This window comes from Aotus nancymaae, unplaced genomic scaffold (assembly GCF_030222135.1).
Source record: "Aotus nancymaae isolate 86718 unplaced genomic scaffold, 86718_ANA_hifiasm-v0.15.2.pri h1tg000089l, whole genome shotgun sequence".
NCBI classification, from domain to species: domain Eukaryota; kingdom Metazoa; phylum Chordata; class Mammalia; order Primates; family Aotidae; genus Aotus; species Aotus nancymaae.
Window position 1 is genome coordinate 5,011,333 of NW_026988504.1, and position 6,511 is coordinate 5,017,843.

Sequence of the window (6,511 nt, forward strand, 5' to 3'; positions counted from 1 at the left end):
GCCCGTAGTGGGCTCAAGGAGCAGCCAGCCCCTGTCCAGCACACTCGTGCTAAGCTCTTAGCCTGCAAACTCCTTATTCGTTTTTGGTTTTTTGTATTTCCCACTCTTGAAACCGCTTCGAGCCAGCTTCCCCTCTCTTTGTACCTGCCCTGTTAGAAATGCTTGCAGATGGGCATCACCCCGAGGTCCTACACCCGCTGGGGAAAAGACGTCAGGTTAAATGAATCCACAGTTAATTCCACTGTCTTGTGAGCTATTAACTGGTCCCCCACCCCCACCCCCTTTTTCTTGAGACAGCGTCTTGCTCTGTTGCCCAGGCTAGAGTGCAGTTGTGTGATTATGGGTCACTGCAGCTTCGACTTCCTGGGCTCAAGCGCTCCTCCCACCTCAGCCTCCCAAGTAGCTGGGACCACAGGCACACACCATCACGCCTGGCTTCTGTTTTGTTTTGTTTTGTTTTTGTAAAGACATGGTCTGGCTATGTTGCCCAGACTTTCCCTTAAGATTAAACAAAAAAATATTATTTCTTATATTGATACCATTCACATGAGTTACACATACAATACTAACAAGATGAACATTATGATATTTGTGGACATTCTAATGGGCAGTAAAACCTCAGCATTTAGGGCTGGGTTTACGGCTGCCACTCTCTAAGGTCAGCACTGCCTCTGGCTCCCCAAGCTCCTGCAGAAGGAGAAGGGTGGGTAAGGCAGTCTTTATACCACGGCTGGCGCAAAGCCCACGGTTCCACAAATATGCCTGTGACAAAGCACCCAGGAAGCAATGTTTGCCACTGTCAAGCGTGTGCCTTCTGTCTGAGGGTGAAGACACCCCATCCTCATGAGCAGGTACTGGGCCCGTGACCTCAGACATTCTCAGAAGTCTACTGGTGGCGCATGCCTGTAATCCCAGCACTTTGGGAGGCCAAGGTGGGCAGATCGCTTGAACTTAGAAGTTCGAGACCAGCTTGGGCAACATAGTGAGACCCCCATCTCTACAAAAAATACAAAAAAAAATTAGTGGCGCATGGTGGTGCACACCTGTGGTCCCAGCTTCTCTGAAGGCTGAGGTGGGAGGATCACTTTAGCCATGGAGGGAGACTGCAGTGAGTGGAGATCACACCACCGCACTCCAGCCTGGGCAACACAGTAAGACACTGTCTCAAAAAAGAAAGAACTTTGAAGTAAAGAAAAAAAAACAAAAATAAACCAAAAATAACGCCACTGGAATTGCTGAGGTCTTCACAACACATCTGGGCTTCCAGGATGCAGCTCCTGGCGCTTTGCAGGAGGCAAGTGAGGCCCACCTGGTTGGCCTTCTTGAAGACACAAACCTGGGTGCCATCCGTGCCAAACGCATGATGGTTATGCCACAACACATCCAGTAGCCACATTCATGGAGAACATGCTGAAGCATCTGCTATGAAGGGCAACATTTCATTCTCAAAAAATATATATAGCCGGGCGCGGTGGCTCAAGCCTGTAATCCCAGCACTTTGGGAGGCTGAGGCGGGTGGATCACGAGGTCAAGAGATCGAGACCATCCTGGTCAACATGGTGAAACCCCGTCTCTACTAATACAAAAAATTAGCTGGGCACGGTGGCGCGTGCCTGTAATCCCAGCTACTCAGGAGGCTGAGGCAGGAGAATTGCCTGAACCCAGGAAGCGGAGATTGCGGTGAGCCGAGATCGCGCCATTGCACTCCAGCCTGGGTAACGAGCAAAAACTCCATCTCAAAAAAAAAAAAAAAAAAAAAAAAAAAAATATATATATATATATATATATATTCTTCCTGTTACTGGCAGTTCTGATGGTTAGCTGTTTTCCCATGGGGTCAAAAGGCACCTAAGTATAAGATTGAGAGTGGACAAACAGGGAACAGAAATCAGGTTATTGGCCAGGCACAGTGGTGCACACCTGAAATCCCAGCACTTTGGGAGGTCAAGGCAGGCGGATCGCTTGAGCCCGAGAGTTCAAGACCAGCCTGGGCAACATGGTGAAATCCTGTCTCTACAAAAAAATGCAAAAATTAGCCAGGCATGGTGTTGTATGCCCATGGTCCCAGCTACTAGGGAGGCTGAGGCAGGAGGATTGCTTGAGCCTGGGAGTCAGAGGTTGCAGTGAGCTGAGATGGCACTACTGCACTCCAGTCTGGGCAACAGAGTGAGAGCCTGTCTCAAAAAGAAAGAAAGAAAGAAAAAAAGAAGGAAGGATGGAAGGAAGGAGAAAGAGGGAAAGAAAGAAAGAGAAAGAAAGAAAAAGAAAGAAAGAAGGTTATTGGCAGTTTTTCCATTTTCATTTGTGTATTAATTCTTTTTTTTAAATTGAGACAGGGTCTTGCTATGTTGACAAGGGTGGTCTCAAACTCCCTCAGCCTCCCAAAGTTCTGGGATTACAGGCGTGAGCCACCGTGCCCTGCCAAGATTTGTATTTTTAGTAAGCACGGGTTTCACTATGTTGACCAGGCTGGTCTCAAACTCCTGACCTCAGGTGACCCCCTGATTCGGCCTCCCAATGTGTTAGGATTACAGTTATTAGCCACTACTGCGCCTGGCATTTTTTTTTTTTGAGATGGAGTTTCGTTCTTGTTGCCCAGGCTGGAGTGCAATAGCAGGGTCTCCATTCACTGCAACCTCTGCTTCCCAGGTTCAAGTGATTCTCCTGCCTCAGCCTCCCAAATAGCTGGGATTACGGGCGTGCGTCACATGTCTGGCTAATTTTGTATTTTTAGTAGAGACAGAGTTTTACCATGTTGGTCAGGTTGGTCTGGAATCCCTGACCTCAGGTGATCCAGCCGCCTCCAGGTCAGCTTTTGGCAATATCAATTATTATTTATCAATAATACCTTCTGCTATTTTGAGCCTTCTTTTTTTTAAAAAAAAATCAATGAGAGGTTCTCATATTGCCCAGGTTGGCCTTGAATGCATAGCCTCGCCTCCTCAAGCGCCAGGACAACTGGCCCGAGCCACTGCGGCTCCCTATTTTGAGCCTTCTACATTATCTCTACCAAGTTCTGATTGTCTGGGAGTCAAACTTTTAACATCTAAATTTAGTAGCTAAAAAAGCCTTGAGGCTCATATCAGTTTTTCAAAGACATTTACTATGCAAATTTTTAGCTGTTATCAAATACATTTTGTTTTGTTCATTTCTACCAGGAACCATCATTATGAATTAGATGAGAAATTAGTAGCTTGAATTTATTTATCAGCTTAATTCACAAAATTGTGAGCAGTTTTGTGAAGCAAGGTTGAGAGGGAAAATGAGGGCAAGAAAAACACAGAGACCCAAACAGGACAAGAGGGAGGCATGAGGTTGAACTGGTTCTATTGGTTGTTGAATTTTCAGAGTCAAAGGTCTCCCTGGTCACCATGAAAAGGTCAAGTCCACGTCTGAGAGTTCTTCACAATGTTTTGATCGCTGCCAGTCTGAGAGTACAAAACAACCTGTGTTTAACTTGTTTCTCTTTATTTAAAAGGGAGGCTGGTCACCTCTTCTCAGGTTCATCAGTCACTTAATTCCTGTGAATTGCCCGTTTCTGGGGGTCCCTTGCCTCCTTTCCTGTTGGATTACTAATGGTTCTCCTACTGCTTCCTATGGGTTTTTATACAGAAGGGAGTTAGCTTGACTTGTCCCCCTCATCCCCACCCCGCTGTGCTGGTTTTTTATTTGCCTTTTGACTTTGTGGTGTGGTTTATTTCCTGCAAAAGTTTTAAATGACCTGGGTTTCCGGGAGGGCCGCCTTCCAGAGCCAGGGGCCAGGGACTGGGCCACCACCGTGATGAGAAGACAAGGGAGCTGGGGAAAGCCGAGTGGAGGGTGGGGGCCAGTGCTCAGGGCAAATCCGCCTTTCCCTCTGCAGAGCAGGGCGTCCCTCCAACAGTAAGTCCTGCAGCCTATTTAAAAAGAAATTGGTTGTTAACAGCCAAAAGAAAAAAAAAATCAGTGTGTCCTCTGCTTTGGAACAGGGTATTCTGAGTCACTTCCGGAGCTGGCCATTAGAGGTGGGATCTCTCACGTCCGCTCACTTCTCTGGTTTTCTGGCCAGAGATAAGAGGCCTGGCCCTATTAGACCCCCAGCCCCACACATGCCTGGTGTCTCCACCCTCTTTTTCATTCTCCCCACCCCCCACGTGTCCCCATTCTTTAATATAGTGACTTTTTTGTAACTTTATTTTGATGTTTATTTATTTAAAACTGAGTCTCACTCTGTTGCGCAGGCTGGAGTGCAGCGGTGCGATTTCCCTCCGCTCACTGCAACCTCCGCCTCCCAGTTTCAAGTGATTCTCCTGCCTCAGCTTCCCAAGTAGCTGAGTCTACAGGTATGTGCCACCATGCCCAGCTAAGTTTTGTAGTTTTAGTAGAGATGGGGTTTCACCATGTTGGTCAGGCTGGTCTGGAACTCCTGACCTCAGATGATCTGCCTGCCTTGGCCTCCCAAAGTGTTGAGATTACAGGTGTGAGCACCATGCCTGGCCTAATGTCAATTTAAATAAAAGAAAATTGCAAGAAGAGTACAGAGAATACTCATCCACCCTCCACCCAGATTTTCTGTTTATGTTTGACTAGTTCCTTTAACATTCAGTCTCTCCTTCCTCCTCCCTTTCTCCCCTCCCTCTCTGCTCCCAACTCTCTCCCTGTCTCCTTCTGTCTCCTGTCTTCCTTTCTCTCTGCCTCTCCCCCTCTTTCTCTCCCTCGCTGTCTCTCTCCGTCCATGTATGTAAATATACACACATCCCTGTATGTGTATATATCCTATGCAAGTGCATGGATGTATACAGGTGGTTTACCTGAACCATTTGTAAGTTGAAGGCATCACCACAGTTTACCCTGAAATGCTTCATTCTCTTACATAACCACAGCACAGTCATCAAAATCAGGAAACTTAACTTCGCTACAGTTATCAAATTCATTTGACTTGGCAGGTGGCCCCTAGGTCCCGCTGGCTGGCTTGCCAACTGGGCCCTGGCACCACCATGGCCTCTGCTGGGGAGGCCACCAGGCATAGACCGAGGATGCCTCACCTCCACTGTCAACCACAGCAGCTGCCTGCCCTCGGGAGGGAGGAAGGGGACAACTCCTTTTCAGTTCTGTGCACAATGTCATCAAACACATGGACAAGGAGGGCCCTGGTGTCCACCTGGACCTCAACATCATCAAAACCGAGTTCCAGGAGCTTCAAAAGCTCGTGGGCACTGGGCCCCGCACCCTCCCCAGCCAGAGCAGCAGCCGCAGCCCCACAGCCTCCGGGAGCAAGTCAGGACCAGAACGAGCTTCTGCAAAAGTGCCGGAGTCTTTGTGCATTTGAAATCCCTGAGAAGCAGAGTAAGGCTGACCTCAAAGATGGGGGGCGGGCGGCGGGAAGCAGTGGCCTGTGTGCCTCAACCCCACGCAGCCCCTCGGGGTGTGGTCCCTTCGGACCCCAGCTCTGACCAAGCCGCCTGGGGTGTGGCTGCTGCACTGCGCCCAGCTTGAATAAATCCACATGTCTAGATACATCGTAACTTGAGTGCCTAAAGGTGGGGGTCAGGGTGGTCCTGGAGGCTGGGGAGTGGGTGGAGGATCCTCCCCTATCTCTGGGAAGGGTGCCATCTGCAGTGAGTCGGCCCCAGCGGCATCTGAAGGCACAGCAGGAAAGGAGGGACTGCTCTTCGCTTCCTTTCCCCTTCTCCTTCCACTCCTAGGTAAGATCAGTGCGTACCAAGTACATACAATTCCTGTGATCCACAGGGGCATGAAATATTTGCATATCATCCACTGGACAAATTATGCCTGCGGCGGGGACTTCATATATAAGAGAAGGCTGTGAGGGAATGAACATTGTTTGGAAAGGGCAGAGGGGTCTTTTCCTCCCACAACAGTTCGGTTCCTCTTATGTTTGAGCCCCAGTGAATAGAACTGTATCTGTGGGGGTGTCAACCCCGAGCCCTGCTAGGCAGCCCATCTCCAGGTTCCCTACCTTCCAGATTCTCCTTACCTTCAGCTCACCCCTCCACCTTCCAGATTCTCCTTACCTTCAGCTCACCCCTCCACCTTCCAGATTCTCCTTACCTTCAGCTCACCCCTCCACCTTCCAGATTCTCCTTGCCTTCAGCTCACCCCTCCACCTTCCAGATTCTCCTTACCTTCAGTTCACCCCTCCACCTTCCAGATTCTCCTTACCTTCAGCTCACCCCTCCACCTTCCAGATTCTCCTTACCTTCAGCTCACCCCTCCACCTTCCAGATTCTCCTTACCTTCAGCTCACCCCTCCACCTTCCAGATTCTCCTTACCTTCAGCTCACCCCTCCACCTTCCAGATTCTCCTTGCCTTCAGCTCACCCCTCCACCTCCTGCCGCTTTTGGAGAGTGGCCAAGCTTCTTCCCATACACAGCGCTTCCCAGGTTAGCAGGTGCTGTCCTGTCACCCAGGATCAAACAGGACATCAGGCGAACAGATCTTTCCTCGATTGGCATTTCACATTCACACTGCCCTGGTTTAAAAAAGTATTTCCCAGCCCAGGGCGGTGGC